Here is an 18,696-nt window from a genome sequence, read left to right as displayed (position 1 = left end):
TTTCCCTTTTTCCCTCTATTATTGACTTCCAACTTCATTCTGTTTTTATCAGAGAAAGTGTTCTGTATAATTTCAGTCTTTTAAAATTTATTAAGACCTGTCTTTTGATCCACCTTATGGTCTATCCTGGAGAAGGATCCATGAGCATTTGAAAAGAATGTATGTCCTGCTGTTTGGGGGTGCAATATTCTATAAATGTCTGTTAGGTTGTTTCATTTATCATACTATTCAAACTCTTTGTTTCTTTATTTATCCTCTGTCCAGATGTTCTATCCAATACTGAGAGTGGTGTATTGAAGTCTCCAACCATTATTACAGAGGTATCTATTTCTCTCTACAGTTTCGCCAGCATGTGTCTTATGTATCTGGGCACATCCAGGTTAGGTGTATAAATATTTATGATAGTTATTTCTTCTTGGAGAATTGCCTCTTTTACTAATATAACTAATACTAATTTTTAGTCTCATCCATTGTGTCTTTCATTCCCATAAACTCTGTTACTCTTCTTTGCAGGCTTTTAAATTAGTCTTTATGCTCACCCAATGTTTTCTTAATATTCTATATCTCTTTAGTCATATCTTTCTTCAACGCTTTGAATTGATTTAGATTTGTGCGGTTATCATTGATTAGTTGTCTTAAATCCTGTATCTTGTCAGGATATTTGGTTTATTGCTTTGGTTGGTCCATCCTTCCTGTTTCCTAGTATGGCTTGTAATTTTTTACTAATATCTAGGCATCTGAATATTTTGGAGAATTTACTCTAATGGTCAATTTCTCCCTCTTGCCTTGTATTTCTTTTTCACAGCTCTTCTTTGATTTTCAGTTCAACTTGTTATAAGTCCTTAAAATTGTCCAGCTTAAGTTATCAAAATCAGGCCAGAAACTCAATAATGTGGCAAATTTTTACCCAGGAGTGGGGCTAAAGCATTTCTTTTCCTTGCAATTTCCTAGCCAGTTAGCAGAAGACACTCATTGGCAAAACTTTCCATGGAGGTGTTTTTTTCAGTCTCTTGTTTCCCATTTTCTGGTCTGAACAGAGCCAAGATTCAAAGCAGTCTTTGCTGGCTGAATTCACTGAAGAGAAGCCCTCCAATTTACCCTCCCTCTTCCCTTATAAAGCTGACATGAAGGAAGATGTCTGTTCCCCTCTCAGTCAACTCCAATAATCCAAGGTATTTAACCAGGCTGAATGTCTTGAAGGTAGGGGATGGAAGCCCTTGCCAGCTGCCGTGGGGCTTTAGTAATTCATGTTTGTTGTTTTAGGTTCTTGGTCTCTCTATCCCTCACCCTTCTGTGAGTTGTGCGGTACTGTCCTGATCTGCTGACCCCCAAAACAGGTCCCTTGGACAACTTTTGGCACTTTTTCCATGGTTTTTGTGAAAGAGTTAAGCTCTGCCTGCCTACTCCAATGTCATCTTCCCAGAACTCTCCCATTCATTGATTATTCATGCCTGAATCAGACATTAATATCATGGTTGCCGAATAATGATTTCCTAATTCACCATTCATTATTAGTTGATATTCTACTGTAGAAAGAGCTTTTCCATCTCTCCCATTTATTTATTTATTCCTTCATTTTTATTTATATATATATCATTATTAACTTATAGATTTTTATTTAATTCAATTACTCAAAGCTTTTATTTACATTAAAATCCTGTTATAAATAACCTACCCTTCCAAGAATTATGAGTTTTTTCTCTTCAAATCACTATCTCCACATCTATAGTGAGTATATTAAGAATATCTCTTTCACTCTGACCTAGAAAGTAGGTGTTTTCTCTCCTCTCATCACCAGTAAAATTATGATATTTCAAAGGCTTTTAGGAAATCACAGGGAAGATAGTAGTCATCAGTTAGCATCCAGGTCATCTATTGGCTCCCAAACAGGTTTGCCCTTAGACGATTAAATAAGTTTAGTAATCCTTAGGTTTGATTTTGCAGTTAAAGGTATAAGCTTATAATTCCCTTTTCATGAGGAACTGAAAGCCAGAAGAGTAAAGAGAATTATATCAGTGATAGCTAAAACTAGAATTTCTTAGTGTCTGATTTCTGGCCCATAATTTTATTCATTTCAAGTCTTAAGCTATAGAATTCTCAGGATTTTTTTTTTTTTTTTTTTTTTTTTTGATGTGGGTTTTCATTAGTAGTTTCTGAAATGTGAAAAACTTAGTTTTATCTCTGGTTGGTGAGAATATGGGGGATTTAATTTTCTTCCCTATACTTTTCTGTATTTTCTAAATATTTCACAATGAATATGCATTACTTTTACCTAAGGAAATGACAATAAGCAACTAAGAGGCAGAGCATTATTGAGAAGAACACTGGGTAGGGTACCAGGAGACCTGTGTTTTCATCCCTTTAACTTTCTACCTTCATCACATCGTATTCCCTCCCTACACTTTATTTTCCTCACTGATACAATGAAAGAATTGCCTTCTGACCCTTATTCAAACAGTAAGATTCAGTGTTCTGATATTTATCCATCCTATGTCAGATTATAATTTTTTTCTTGACTATAGACAAGTAGCATCTTGCTGGAAAGATCATGTTTAACTCTTTATCTTATAAAGGCAAGCAAATGAAAGACAATTACTGTTTCTAAAAAACTACTCTTTTTCCCTGCTTTTGAGAAGCTTCCCATAGAGCTACTAACTGCTTGGAAGTGTTTTGTTTTGTCTTGTTTTACCCTCCATGCTTGCCACATGTGCTGAGCTTATATTCCAATTCCTTTTTGTTTCTTGCTGGCATTCCTGCTGAGTGCCATGTCAACAGGCTTGCTGTAGTGTTGTATTTGTTGTTGTTTTTTGTTTTGTTTTTACTGCTGTGGTGGTTCCTTTTGAGGGGGTATTTTAGGTCTCCAATATACTATGTAGTGATTTTCTCCCTTTCTCCCTTTCCTACTTTAGTTTCAACTTGTTACTTGAACTGCCTACTCTATCATTTCAAACTGTAGACTTGAATTTGAAGACCAAAAGACTTGACACTTATGATACCTTGAAACCTCTTTGCTGCTCGGAAAGTGCCAGCATTTCTTTCTTCTTTTCAGTGAGAAGAAACCATACTGGGTTAATGCCATTACAGGTTGCCACGCAGCACCCCATTGTATGTTAGCCAGGTCTTCCTACATTGTTTAACTCTGGAGCTAATAGAAATTCCACGTCAACACACCAAGCTGGTGTGTTAGTGATTTAAAGGCACATCTAATGAACTATTTGAATTGGGGCCTCGACATCCTATCTGTTTATTTGCTGAGAAAAATGTGAAACATATCATGGGTCTGCCAGACAAAATACGATTTTCTACTTTACTAAAAATACATTTATAAACATTGTTTTGTGCTTTTTTTTTCCTTTTTCTTGTTTATTTTGGAGACTGGAAACTTAGATTTTTTTTTTTTTTTAGTATATTTGTTGACTGCCCTAGCCGAAACAAAACAAAACCAAACCCCCACAAAACTAAGGGTCTGTATTTGCTTGAAAGCTGAGGTCAGCAATAGGAACAACGTTGTATTCTATTAAGTCTTTAGTCTAAGATGTTTGGGTTTTCATATATAACCTTTTTCTAAGAATTTGCATAAAAATTGATTGTACTGGAGAAAGCAGTTGATTTACATGTTAAAAGATAGTATTCTGTTCCTGGAGAGAGCAAAGCAAGGCTGAAGTTATACAGTGTGGCAATTTGAGATTATTTTATGAATCCCAAAAGGAGAAAGTTTTATGTTTATGAACTAATCTATTCCTCTGGGTGTGATATCCTTTAATTGCATTAAATTCAGCAGATGTTTTTTATTAGATTACCTATTCGGATTAGGGCTTTTGATTTGACTATGCTAGTGGGCATGACTCAGGTTGTGTCCCGCCCCCTTTGCTGGGTCTGATATAAACAGACACACAGGAAGAGAAAGCTTTCATTTTCTGCCATTTGACAGAAAGGAGAAGGCTCTAACAGCCAAGGCCCTGGGGAGAGAGGAGACACTTTGCAAGATGGCTTACAGCGGGAGGCTGGGAGTAAAGCAGAACAACCAAGACTGACAGAGGAGTCCTGGAAAGAAACTCACCCTATGCGAGGAGAGAGAGGACTAAGAATCACTTAAGCACGAAGCTTCAAGAGACTGGGCCCATAGACCCTCAAGAGGAAGAGAAAGCCCAGAGGGAAAGGCAGAGACCAGCCAGAGATCTGTAACCATCTATCTTGCTTCAACACATGGCAAATGACTTTGGTGAGAATCCAAAAAGAATGAAGCTGGTTTGAAGGTACCATATATTGAAAAATGAGTACAGAGAAAGTTAAACATAAATCTTCCTTAATGAGAAAGCTATAGGAATTGTCATCCCTATCACAGCTTCTAATAACTGGGAAAATTGCTCTCTATTTGGGCCACTGAAAAGCTTTTTAGGAGCTAATTCTAAACCCATAATGTTAAAGAACTTCCTCTTGGACCCAGTCTTCTGTTGATCCCAAGGCTGGCGGCATTAAGTCCGAGCATCTGTCTAGGATGCTCTATCTCTGCTCTGTGTTCACTTAGTGATTCCCACTTTTGTCTTACCTGCATCATTTTTCCATTTTATATTTGTTTTTATAAAAGAATAAGTCCAGATCAGTGTGTTGTCAAGAATATTAATATATAATTAAGAAAATATTAGTTAATTTAAAGGTGACAATCATCTGTGTTTTGGTTATACTCTAAGAGGTTGAATTAAAATGTTTGATTTGAAAATGACAGCAGAATTAAAGTTTATTTAACATCATCAAGTAATGTGTTGTCCTGGGTCAAAGCATTTTCTGGCTACCTGGGATTCCAGCAGTTAATTTTAAGAGTGTAGAAAGGGAAGCCGACTTGGCCCAGGGGTTATGGCTCCCACCATATGGGAGGTCCACGGTTCAAACCCTGGGCCTCCTTGACCCGTGTGCAGCTGGCCTATGTGCAGTGCTCATGCGTGCAAGGAGTGCCGTGCCACGCAGGGGTGTCCCCCGTGTAGGGGAGCCCCACACGCAAGGATTGCGCCCATAAGGAGAGCCGCCCAGTACAAAAGAAAGTGCAGCCTGCCCAGGAATGGCACCACACACACGGAGAGCTGACACAACAAGATGACGCAACAAAAAGAAACACAGATTCCTTGTGCCTCTGATAAGGATAGAAGCAGTCACAGAGGAGCACACAGCGAATGGACACAGAGCAGACAACTGGGCAGGGGCGGGGGAGAAAAAAAAAGACTGAAGAAAAAGATTTGTCCTTCCCTCATCCTAACCCAAGTTGTAAAAATTTCCCTACTTTGTTCCCTTCCTCACTGTCTCCCTATATTTTCACTACTGGAGTAGCGTTTATGTGTATGTATTTACAGCCTGTCTTGGGCCAAAGGGTTTGAAGAAACTCTGTCAGAGTACCTGGGGCTCACTGCTTGTCACTGTTCCCAACCTTCCCTTTTGCTGCCACCACCCTCTAATCTCTTTTTCTCGTCTCGCCTTTTTTCCATGTATCTTATGTCTTTTTCATTCTCGCATCCTTTTTGTCCTTCAAGCATTTGTGAACATGGCCAGCCCATCAACATTCTCTCCCTTCTCTGATTGATCTTCTTGTTTGAGGCTTTGCTAATGACAGTGACTTTCTTCTCCCTCATCCAAGAAGATATCTTTTGCTCCTTACTGCCCTGTAGGACCGTGACAAATAATATCAGAGGGATGAATCTTTCAGTTGCCAAGGTTTTGCTACAGAGTTTTGTTTTTGGGGGATTAAATAAAATCGTTACTGCTTTTGGCCCAAGGACCTCTTAAGATTTATAGAGCAAAGATTAGAAGCAATGCAATATTTTTTAAAAATTGTATGGATTGAAACAAAACTAAGAATGAATTTTTGAGTGCAAGACAAGATTACATTTTAGAAATTAATCTCATAAAACAAAAACATAAAAGCAATATTGCATCACACCATTTTAATTGCTGCTTTGATTTAAACATAAATTAGGCAGTTAAAATAAAATCTTTAATAACCCCCCTTTGAATTTACATTAAGCCTAAGCCATCTGTTTAGCTAATTATGGATATTAACTCTATTAACTTAATACTATCCCACTGGATTGTTAGAATTTGAATTAATATATGTGAAACACTTTGAACAGGACCTATCATGCAGTTAGGGATCCATAAATTTAGTTATTATTGTTGTTATTTTTAAAGTTTTTATTTTAGTAACATATATACAACCTGAAATTTTCCCTTTTATTCACATTCAAATATATGATTCAGTGCTATTAATTGCATTTGTAGGGAAGCAGACTTGGCCCAGTGGTTAGGGCATCCATCTACCACATGGGAGGTCTGCGGTTCAAACCCTGGGCCTCCCTGAACCGTGTGGAGCTGGCCCATGCGCAGTGCTGATGTGCGCAAGGAGTGCCGTGCCATGCAGGGGTGTCCCCTGGGTAGGGGAGCCCCAAGTGCAAGGAGTACGCCCTGTAAGGAGAGCCGTCCAACACGAAAGAAAGTGCAGCCTGCCCAAGAATGGTGCCGCACACACAGAGAGCTAACACAACAAGATGACACAAAAAAGAAAACACAGATTCCTGTGCTGCTGACAATAACAGAAGCAAACAAAGAAGAAAACGCAGCAAATAGACACAGAGAACAGACAAGTGGGGGGAAGGGGAGAGAAATAAATAAATAAATAAATAATTTTAAAATAAAATAAAATAAAATATATTTTAAAAAATTGCTTTTGTAGTGCTGTGCTACTATCAGACTTTTAATAATACCTCTGGTGGAAGATAAAGGATATGCATTGTTTAGATAATCAGTATACATTTGTGTTGACTTCATGTGCCATCATTTCCTTTACTCACATTAATAAGGTTATCTTTGTCAAGTCTGTTTAGCTATAGAAATGGAATTGGGCTTGCATTTGAGGCATCTTTCTGTTCTTTTATCCATCACTAAAAGTAATAAATACTGGGAAACAGATGTGGCTCAAGCGATTGGGCTCCCAGCTGCCATATAGGCTATCCAGGGTTTAATTCCTAGGGCCTCCTGGTGAAAGACCTGCTGACCCATATGGCAAGCTGGCCTGAGCAGAGTGCTTGCCCATGTGGAGAACTGGTCCATGCAGGAGTGCTGGTCCGTGCAGGAGTGCTGGCCCACGCAGAGAGTTGGCGCAGTAAGATGATGCAACAAAATGAGACACAGAGGAAAAACAATAAGAGACACAGCAGACCAGGAAGTTGAGATGGCGCAAAAGATTGAGTGCCTCTCTCCTACTCCAGATGGGTTCCCGGTGCTGCCTGAAGAGAAGACAAGCAGACACAGAAGAACACACCGAGAGCAGACAGTGAGTGCAAAACAATGAGGGGGGAGGGAAGAATAAATAAATAAAATCTTTAAAAAAAACAAAAAGTAACATGTAACATCCCTTGAATTCAGCGCTAAAGAGACTTTTTAATCACACAAATTCTTCTTATTTAACAAGAGAAAACACTGAGAACGAGTGGACTAAATTACTTGTCCAAAATTATGTAACTAGTCTGAAGCAGAGCCAGAAATGTAACTCAGATTTCTTGAGGATACTCTCCCTCCCACCAAAGTATATATAGATTAGGCTTATCAAAAATAAGAAAAAAATTTACACACCGTAGCCATACTTTCACAGTCAGGCCTTTTGATCATTCAGTTTAAGACCCTCATATCTGGTTCCCTTACAATTACTGAAAATTGAAAAGTGTTTTTTGTTTGTTTGTTTTCCTCCATTAATTTCAAGTGTCTTGGTTTACTGGGGCTGCTGTAATAAATATAACAAACTGGTTGGCTTAAACGACAGGAATTTATTGTCTCACAGTTTTAGAGCCTAGAAGTCCAAAATCAAGGTATCTGCCCACCATGTTTTCTCCTAAGTCCATAGCTTTCTGGTGGTGGCTTGCTGGCCATCAGTCTTTGCCTCCTTCAAGTGGCAATCTGTCTCTTTTTGTTCCCTCTTGTTCCTTCTCCTTTCACATCCAAATTTCCTTTGCTTTTAAGCACTCCTATCATATTGGATTAAGGCCCATCAGGATGTACTCAAGCTAGGGCAAGTGTTGGCCCCGACATGAGCAGTCAAGGACCAAGAGATGGCAGGAGGAAGATTGGGGTGATGCTGCTTTCTGCCCATGAACTTAAAGAGGACAACTAATCTGAAGTCAGAGAATTCAAGTAGTGTATGTCAGCCCTGCGGCAATGTTCACTCCATGAGTAGGAATGTTTTTCTCTCTTAACCAAGGCCTTCTTGGAGCCCCTCCTCCTTGTCTCAAGAAATTTTCTCTTTTTAATAAAATTTTATTGAAATACATCATTCATACATGAACATATATAAACAATAAGTATATCGTAAAAGTTGTGAACTTACAAAACAAACATGTATATCATCATACAGGTCTCCCATATATCACCCCACTACCAACTCCTTGCATTGTTGTGAAACATTTGTTACAAACTATGAAATCATATCATCAAACTATTACTACTAATTATAGCCAATATCTTACATTTGGTGTATTTTCCCCCAACTCACATGAGTATTAACACCGTGTATTAGTATTATACATGTTAGTTCATGAGAAAACATTCTCATATTTGCTCTGTTAACCACAGTCCATCTTCCACCACAGATTTCATTGTGTGCAGCCCAATGCCCTGTACAATCCATCCAAAGTGTACATTTAGTGACCTTCAGTTTCATCACAGAGTTGTGCTGTCATTTCTAGAATGCTGTCATCATTCCAAAAGGAAAAATCCCATACCCTCCTATCCCACTGTTGTTGACCCTTAGCGTTGATATAGTTCCTCCTTGCCATTAATGCAAGAATACTACAATATCTTGCCCATATCAATAAATTTTCTTTGAAGACTTTGTAGATCAAGATGTTTGCAGAGGATCAGTTTTGTCTTATTTATTTAGCAGGTTTTTTCAGGTAATACTTATATCCTGACAAAGACTTACTTATAACTATAAATGACACCAGGCTGGCAATAAATTCTACAACAGAAATATATAACTGATATGCCTTATATAACTCGATCATAACAGCAATTTTCTAGTATTTTTCCATCTTCAGAGCATTAATTAAGTAGGCCTCAGACAGCATACAAAAAAACTTACCTGCAGTGCGATCACTCAGCATATAGATAAAACCTAGGGAGTAGATCCTTGAGTTCTGCCTCACATCCTAAAATAATTCTTTTTCCCTCTCCAAACCTCTCACAGGAGAAGGAGAGGGAACAGGGACAGAGAGAAAGAGACAGAAAAGATTAGGAGAGAAGATGTAAGGATGGGGGATGAGAAGACTTCAAGATCTCTGATCAGATGGTGAACCAACAAGAGCAGTTGATTCTCTTCCAGAATCCCAAGCCTGAGGAAGCCTAAAACCAGGGGAATGTCAGGCGGACTGAGAAATTAATGCAAAAACTGAGAAATCCTAGGGAAACAAGATGGTGAGCTCTTGGAGAAGCAGATGCCAACCCCTGAATTTACGAGGCCATGGAGAGGAATAGATTGGAAGAGAATTTTTTCTTTTCTTTTCTTTTTTTCTTTGACTCCTTCAGTTTGGCGGAGGTGGCTTGTTGCTGCCCTGTCTAATCACGTTGTGAGCAGCGCAAACGGAGTTCTAGTGGACTCAGGGGCGTTTGTCCTTGGAGCACTGCACAAGTGGGGAAGGATCATGACCGTGCAGGCTGACCCGGCATCCCTGAGTATTCCTTTGACAAAGGAGATTACAACCACAACCAACGCAGGGACAGTGCTAGAACAGAGGTTCAATTAGATCCCCATGGGTGCCATGAGGAGAGGCGCACAGACTAGACTACTGGGGGGGGCAGGGGCGTGCTCACCTCCAAGGCTCTCCACCCTAAGAGTGTTTCCCACTCTCGTATCCCTTCCTGTGTTCCTGCGCTCCTCCTGCCTTCAGCCCTTCCCCTCAGGTTCTTAGGACTACCCTAGATAGCTGATACCCAAGGGAAGTAAGAGCTCCCAGGAGAAAAGAACAGCACATCTGTGGAAGGAATTTATATGAGAGACATCAGACTGATCAACCTTTACTTGACTTAATAATAATTAATAAACAGAAATAATAACACTTTAGAATAATTAAAGTGGATATCCTCAAAGAGATATGAATAAGACGACATTGATAAAATGAAGCAAGGGCAACCAGTTGTAAAGATGAGCTGAGTGCTCCCTTCCGCAGCACATATACTAAAATCGGAACGATACAGAAAAGATTAGCATGGCCCCTGAGCAAACATGGCACACAAATTCGTGAAGCATTCCATATTTTCGCGGACTTGGCCCAATGGATAGGGCGTCAGTCTACCACATGGGGTTCTGAGGTTCAAACCCCGGGCCTCCTTGACCTGTGTGGAGCTGGCCCATGCGCAGTGCTGATGCGCGCAAGAAGTGCCCTGCCATGCAGGGGTGTTCCCCGGGTAGGGGAGCCCCAAGCACAAGGACTGTGCCCAGTAAGGAGAGCTGCCCAGGAATGGCTCCGCCCACACGGAGAGCTGACACAGCAAGATGATGCAACTAAAAGAAACACAGATTCCCGATGCCCCTGAAAAGGATAGAAGTGGTCACAGAAGAGCACACAGCGAATGGACACAGAGAGGAGACAACTGGGTAAGGGTAAGGGTATAGAAAAAAAGTCACATCAAGTATTTGGAAGAGTGCCTCTCAAGTGAAATAAAATAAAATAAAATAATAAAAAAAATTTTAAAAAGATGAGCTGACTAGGAATTCCAGGTTTTAAAAATAATACTGTTTACATAAAAACCCTGGGAGTGGAGTGGACGTTAGAATGAAAAGTGTATTAAAGAACTGGCAGATGGACTTAAGGCATGGGTTGAGGATCTCCCTAAAGAGATGTAGCATATAAAAATTAAGAACTAGGGAAGGCAGAAGGAGAAGTGCCCATATCTATATCATAGGGGTCCCTCAAGGAGCAGACAAATTGAGAGAAAAAAATATGTGTAGAAATAGTGTTGAAGAATGAAGAGTAGTCACTTCCCTAATATTTTGGAATTTTTAAAGAAAACTTGTTTAAACCTACAACTTTAACTGTACTCCTCTACTCATATAAAAACAGTAAATATTTGTAGTGTATGTACTAAGTATCACATATGTGCTTGGTTCCAAATACATCAAAGATAAAAATCCTCCAAGAGAGACAAAATAAATTCATGGGACAATTTATAAATACTACAAAACATGAAAATAGAATGTAATTGAGTGCTAAGTTGGGTAGCGCAGTACATAGGCTTTGTTAGTTTTACAGTGGAGGTATCAGTGTGAGTTTGGATCTTTTTAGGACATACCTGTCTTAGCAGTAGTTCACACGAAAAATATCTGGGGCAGCATTTTGCAAAGTGTTCTAGGGATCATTTTTTCTGTGGATAGTCATAGGTGTTGCATATAAAAGGGATTCAAACATAATGGACCTTGGCCTTTTTTTTTTTTTTTTTTGACTGCTCTACATCTGAACCCCATTCTTATGTATTTGGGGGAATTCCCCATTTCATGAGTCTCAGATGCAGGTAGAGCCCCATCTGAAACTGAACACTAGGCACTTGCTGTCTTGGCCTCCTTCCTTCCCCCTTCATGAAGCTCAGGAATGGGCATATGGTCTAGGTTCTGCCAATCATATTTGCTTTCCCAAGACTTTGACTTGGGGACCAATGATGCAAGGATGACTTAGAAGCCAGCAATGCAAGGAAACAGCTGTTCAGCAACAACAGATCAGCATGGGGTTTCCTTGGTAGTAGGATGGTAGCAGTGTCTAGGGTCTAATGCTGGTGGCACTGGTAAGTAAACCATGCTGTCCAGATGGAATAAAATATTAAAATAAGGATGAGAGGTAAAGAAGGGTATTCGTAACCTGAAGCGGGAGCCAGGGGAGACAAAGGGTAGCCGTGCTGTGTCTCAATAGGCTGATCCTATGGGCTGGCCTTTGTTGTGGTCCTAGTTGCTGCCCAGCCTTCCTTGTGGCTGCCCTTTTTTCGAGCATAGCTACTCAGCCTCACCAGCAATTTTGTGCTGAATAGTTATTTTTGATATCTATTCATGTTGCTTTATGTACATCTAGTTCATCACTTCCAACTGCTACATATTACCTTATATGACACCCTATTCATTTATCTGTGCATTTTCCTGAGAATGAACATCCTCCCCACTTCTTTTCTGGCCCTCTAGTACATTCTTTTCATTGATACCAGAGAGACCTCTTAAAACTCCTCTGCTTAAAACCTTCCAATAACTAGAATGCAGGTTACCAAGGGCAGGAGTGGGGGTAGGGAATGGGGAGTTAATGCCTAAATTTTACAGTTTCTGTTTGGATTGATGGTGAAGTTTTGGTAATGGGCAGTGGTGATGGTACCACAACACTGTGAATATAATTAAAAAGCACTGAATTATAAATTTTAGGTTGTATATACATTCGTAGAGTAAAAATTAAATTAAAAAAACACATGGGACTGTACAACATAAACAGTGAACACTAATATAAATCATAGGCTGTAGTTAATAGTACAATTTTAATATTGTTTCATCAATTCTAACAAATGTACAATGCTAATGCAAGATGTTAATAATAGGGGGTATATGGAAACTCTGTTTTCTGCCTGATTTTTCTGTAAACACATAACTTCGCTAATAAATTTTTAATTTTTAAAAAATATTTAATTAAACATAATTGAAAAAGCATTCTTCCTAACCATTTCTCTAATAACACATATCCATATTGCCTCCTTCAGACAATTTGAAAATGTGCTGTAAAGGACCCATGCAAGAGTTTCTCTGGGGTATAGTCCCAGGATTGCTATTGCTGGGTCATAAAAGACACACTGCCAGATTGCTTTCTTTTCTTTTTTGTTATTGTTGTTTTGTTTTATGCAATTTGCTAAGATTTTATTTTGATTTTTACATTACAATCATAAAATTGTTCTATACTTTCAGAAGAATACTAGCTTCATAAGCCAAACTGGATAAACTTTTCATCCTTTTCTATATTCTTGACCACATGATTTGGCATGGAAATGTTAAATCTGGTCCTGGTATATTTGTTTTAAGTTATCTGTTTTTTTTGTTTTGTTTTGTTTTTTGTTTTTTAAAAGATACTTAGATTAAGTAAGTGTTACATAAAAAATACAGGGGATTCCCATATGCCCCGCTCCCCATACCTGCCACATTTTCCCACATTAACAACATCCTTCATTAGTGTGGTACATTCATGGCAATTGGAGCATTGCCACTAAGCATGGATTACTATTACAGTCTCTCCTACACAACTTTGTAGGTTATGGAAAGATATATAATGGCCCATATCTGTCTTTGCAGTGTCATTCAGGATGATTCCCAAGTCCCAAAAATGCCCCCGTATTACACCTGTTTTTCCTTCTCCCTGCAGAATGGCCATATTCTGCGTGAAGATGATTAAAACAAAAGCTTTATATTACTTGACTTTTTAACCTCTGTTGGATATAAAGTGGCTGCTCATTGTTTCTCATTGTATTTGTTTGCATTTCTTTGATTTCTTGTGAAATTCATCATATTTCCATATACCTTTTTAAAATCCACTTTATTGAGGTATAATTTACATACAATTAAATTCACCCACTTTAAGAGTTCAGTGATTTTGAGCAAATGTATACACCCATATAGGCATCAGTATAATAAAAACACACATGGGTTTTTAATTTTTTAAATCATTGCACAGTTCTATGAGGTTTAAGACCTGTATAGGCTTATCTAACTATCATCACAATGAGGATACAGAACTATTGAATCACTTCAAAATACTATTACTTCATACTGCCCTTTATGGTCAGAACCTCCCCCTTTCCTGACCCTGACAACCACTGATCTGCCTTCTGGGTCCTAATTGAGCCCTTTCTGAAATGTCATATGTATTAGTCAGGATTAATCTCTTCAGGTGAAGGTCGGGTGACTGTTTCTTCAGGGCAGACTGGAAGTCAGGAAGGTTTTTCCTCAGGGCAGACTGAAGGTGGGGAAGCTGTTTCCTCAGGGAATACTGATGGTCAGGAGGTGTTTCTTCAGGGCAAACCATTACAGATTTAACTGGCAAAGACTCAACAGAATTTAGTGTTTCACTTTCCCCACTGCCATCATTATCAACCCATATGTCTCCATCCCAATTTTCAGGATCCAGTTCCTTTCCAATCAATACCTTCACTTTAACAACAGAAACCATGAAGGGTTTAGAGTTTAGCTTCCATTGTAACTCTGCTAATTGGACAGTGAGACTCTGGGTTTGGTTTCAGGGATCTCAAGTCTACAACTGCACAAAAAAAGATTTTCTTTCAGGGCACTCAGAGAAACTTTCACCTCATTCATGCGACACGAGTTGTAATTTTGAAGCCTTCAGCTCATTCCTTTCTTTTGTAACTGTATCTAGCATATTTAGGAACAACTAGCCAAGATCATTGTATTATTTAACTCCAGAAAAGTCTGTTAAGGTATCAAAAATACTCTCACCCAGAGTCTTGCCTCGTTTATAAGTATGGAAGTAGCTATATCCAGTGGTGATATTTTGTGTATCTCTATTGCCAATTCATGCCATGGACTGTCAGTGGCCTCTTAGTTATTGGAAATGGAGTCATTAGTGCCTTTGAATCTAATCAATGTAGACAGCCCACTGCAAAAACCCAAGAACCTATTCAGAAATTCCACTTTTATGATTCTGTTTCTCAAGAACCACTCCCAGTACTAGCATTTTCTAAACAGAACCAACAGGAGATACCAGTAAAGATTGTGAGATTTTATAAAATTGCCTTATGCAACTATGGAGATGCACAAGTCCAAATTCTGTAGGGCAGGCTGCAAGCTAGGAACCCCGATGAAGGTCCTCATCGAGTTTCCTGGGAGAGGCTGTCTGTCTGAAGTAGAGATGGGAATTCTCTCTTTGACTGCTGAAATCACTTCTTTCAAGGCCTTCAACTGACTGGATGAGACATCTCTCATTGCTGAAGGTAATCTCCTCATTGATTGTAAATGTAATCAGCCATAGATACAATCAACGCACTGTATAAACTAGGCCAGTGCTTGCTTAACCAAACAACTGGGCACCATTACCTGACCAAGTTGACACATGAGTCTAACCAGCACATCATTTAATTGCAATTATAGTATGTAACTATTTTTTGTGACTGGCTTCTTTCATTTAGCATAATGTCTTTAAGATTCGTCCATGTGGCTGTGTATCAATAGCTCATTCCTTTTTTTGCAGAGTAACAATTAAAGGTACATATACTTCACAGTTTTGTTTAACCACTAACCATTTGAAGGACAATTGGGTTATTTCCAGTTTTGAGCAAGTATGAACAAAGCTGCTATAAACTTTTGTGCACAGGTTTTTGTGTGAATATAAGTTTTCAGTCATCTAGGGCAGGGTTTCTCAACCTCAGCACTGTTGACAGTTTGAGGACCAGATAACTTCATCGCATTTTTTACTTTTTTTTTTTTTCCTTATTTCCACCCCACCTTCCCTCGGCCAGATAACTTTTTATTTTGTAGGGTGATTCTGGGCATTGTGGGTTGTTAATCAACATCCCTGGCCTCTACCCATTATATGTCACAAGCAACACTCCCCCCTACCCTTGGGTTATGGCAGCCAAAAATGTCTCCAGACATGTCTCCTGGGAGGCAAAAATCACCCCCATTGAGAACCTCTGCTCTAGAGTAAATACCTAGGAGAGGAAGTGAGTCATATGGTAGTGCATATTCAACATTGTATGTAACTGTCAAACTCTTTTCCAGAGTGATTGTAAACAGGGTTGAGGAATGGAAGGTGAGAGAGAGAGAGAGAAACTACTTTTTTAGAAAGCTTGGTTGTGAAAGGCAGAATAATATATCGTTAGTTGGAGAAGAATATGGAATGGAGAGAAGGTTTTTCATTAAGATTGGAAAGACAAACATGTTTAAATATATACCAAATAAACTGAGTCAACAGAGAGGAATAAATTGAAGATGCAGGAGATAAAGGTGATTCATGTATATGCAAGGTTTCGGTAAAAGGGATAATTTTCAGGGGCACAGGAGAGAAATTGACCTTATATTAGAGAAGAGAGACCTCTTGGATTGCAGTGGGTAGGGAGGAAAGGATGGCATAGATGTACATAGTGTTGTAGATTTGATGCTGAGATTCCTTTTGGGCACGTATTTCTCTCTCTCTTTCTGTCTCTCTCTCTCTCTCCCTCCCCCTCCCACTCCCTTTCTTTCTTTTTTCTTTTTTGAGGTTCCAGGGCCAGGGAATGAACCTGGGACCTCCTAAATGGGAAGCCAGCACTCAACCACTGAGCCACATTGGGTACCCTGAGTTGTTTTTTTCTTTTGTTTGTTTGTTTTTAGGAAGCACTGGGAACTGAACCCAGAATCTCCCATGTGGGAAGCAGGCACTCAACCACTTGAGCCACATCCACTCCCTGCTACTTTTCTCTCAAGTAGGAAGCTGTTTCTCTCTGATAATGAGGAAGATAGTGATAGGGAGAAAAGAGATGGGTCACTGGACAGGAAGTCTCAGTAAAATAAAAGGACCAGGGTAATGATCATACCTGAATGAGTATTTATAGAATAGGAGAGTGGAATCTGAATTTATGACTTCAAAGGAAGGAAAAAATTGTCCAACGACATGGGATCAGGCAGGTGAAATGAGTTAGAGGGCATCATTGGAGATTAAGAGGTTAAAGTATTTAATGGTCATCCATATGGGTACTGAAGTCTCCCACTATGACCACAGGGCTTGTGGAAGAGACAATACTGCAAGTCAGGTTTGTACCAAGTTTTCAGTGAATGAGGGAAAGTTTCCAGGAGCTGCAGTCCTAAATAACTCCCTATTTGTTGGAATTCTCCTTTTCTTTGGCTTCTACAATTCCACACTCTTCTGGCATCTACAATACCACACTCTTCTAGTTGGCCCTGTTTTCTCTGGTCACATCTGCCTCTTTTGACTACTTCCCCATATTATATTTCTTCAATTGTATCTTTCCCCAGGAACCTATCCCCGGCTTACTTCCACTCACTGTACAGTGCTTCCTGGGTGATTCAGCCCATGCCTGTAGTGAATTACCATTGCTTTGCTACTGACTCTCAAATCTCTATCTCCAGCAAGATCTTTCTCCTGAACTTAGGTTCCTGACTTCTATACATTTCCACTTGGCTCTTCTGTACCCCAAATCTGAAATTGTTCTTGAGTTCCAGTCTCCCATGTGTCAACCATCTTTTGCCGCCATCCTGGTCTAATAATCATCTTTACTTGGAGGGCTGTAACATCCTTGGCACTGCTCTGCAGTCCATTCCTCAAACTGAAACTGGAGAGACTTCTTAAAACTCCTCCACTTTAAACCTTTCAAAGACTCTCTAAAGCCCTTAGAGTAAAACCCCAGTCTCCCTAACAAAGGCTTATGGAACTCTACAGACTACAGTGTCCTTCACACACCTCTTGTTCCAGTCAAGCTAATTTTCCCTTGATTCTTCAAACGTGCTTCTCTCCCTCCCTCTCCTCTCTACCTTCCTCTTTTTCTCTTATCTTTCTTTCCTTCTGCCATCTCTCTTTCCATATGTCTTCTGCACTATTCCTTTTGTTTAATCATTTCCCTTGCCACGCCCCACCCCCATTTTTCTGGTTAATTCCTATTCATCCTTTAGGGAAATATTCTCTCCAGAATGTCTATGCGGTGCACTCCCACAGGAACTTGATGTTAATGTCATTCTTTAATTGACATCGTATGTACAAACCTGTGATGTCAGTGAGGAGTGCATCTGTGACTACACTGCTTACTAATGTACCCTGCTTATGAAGAGCAACACCTGGCACAGGGTAGTAAGAAAATAAATATTTATTAAACGAAAAAATATAGTTCATCATAAAATAGCTAGAATCTAGACAACCTTGCTGCTTATTCCTTGCCTGCCAATTGTTATGTTTCTCTTCAGTTTTTCCCATGTTTTAACTGTGTTTTTAATATAAAATTTAGATCATAAACCAAAAGATGAAGGTTTATATAAATGCATTTGTGTCTAGAGTATTGTTGGCATAATAAAATTGGTGAGATGAGCTCTGAAAATTTCTCTTCTTAGAAGAGTGCTCTGTGAATACAAAATGCTGAGAATCTATGAGTTTTGGGAACAAATATCTCCCAAGGGGTAAACTGCTCTTTTCAATGAGATGAATTGGTTCTCACAGGCAAGTGGGAAGCCAAGCTGTGACAGGAAATTAATATTGTCCTACACAAGATGGACAATATAGCCTTCTCCTTTGCCAGGGGAAATTGGGTTTACAAGTTTATCTTCACACAGGAGCAACAGGCAATCAGTAATTGATTGATTCATGAATATGTGGAAAAGGAAAAGCACTGTCCCAACCCAAAGCATGGGGGTGGGGGAGTGGGAACAGTTCTACCTTCTGCTCTGCCTGGTGAAATGCAGATCACAATATACAGTTCACCCATGGTTTAGCACATTTGATTGACCTGCCAACTGAAGAAGGTGAATAGTTTGGGTGCTAATGTTCAATTGAGGAAACTAAGGCCCAGAGAGCTAAGTGATTTGTCCAAAACCACCCAGCTATTAGATGTTAGTGCCAGAAATCATACTCATATCTTTCTCCATTAAGTTATGAATTTATAGAAGGTAGTTTTCCAAGGCTGAATAAAGCTAAGGGAATTTTAAACAGC

At 39.3% G+C, this 18,696-nt stretch overlaps 1 protein-coding gene and 1 non-coding gene across 12 annotated transcripts in view; both read left to right on the top strand.

The window, feature by feature from the left end:
• Window positions 1-18,696, top strand: part of SIDT1 (SID1 transmembrane family member 1) — a 134,218-nt gene that overhangs the window by 22,549 nt on the left and 92,973 nt on the right. The window lies entirely within an intron of this gene.
• Window positions 10,187-10,293, top strand: LOC111759737 (U6 spliceosomal RNA). Its single transcript, XR_002793633.1, has one exon. It is a non-coding gene; the product is annotated as a U6 spliceosomal RNA (small nuclear RNA).

This window comes from Dasypus novemcinctus, chromosome 4, assembly GCF_030445035.2.
Source record: "Dasypus novemcinctus isolate mDasNov1 chromosome 4, mDasNov1.1.hap2, whole genome shotgun sequence".
In the NCBI taxonomy this organism is placed as follows: domain Eukaryota; kingdom Metazoa; phylum Chordata; class Mammalia; order Cingulata; family Dasypodidae; genus Dasypus; species Dasypus novemcinctus.
This window is presented reverse-complemented; position numbering and strand designations above follow the sequence as displayed.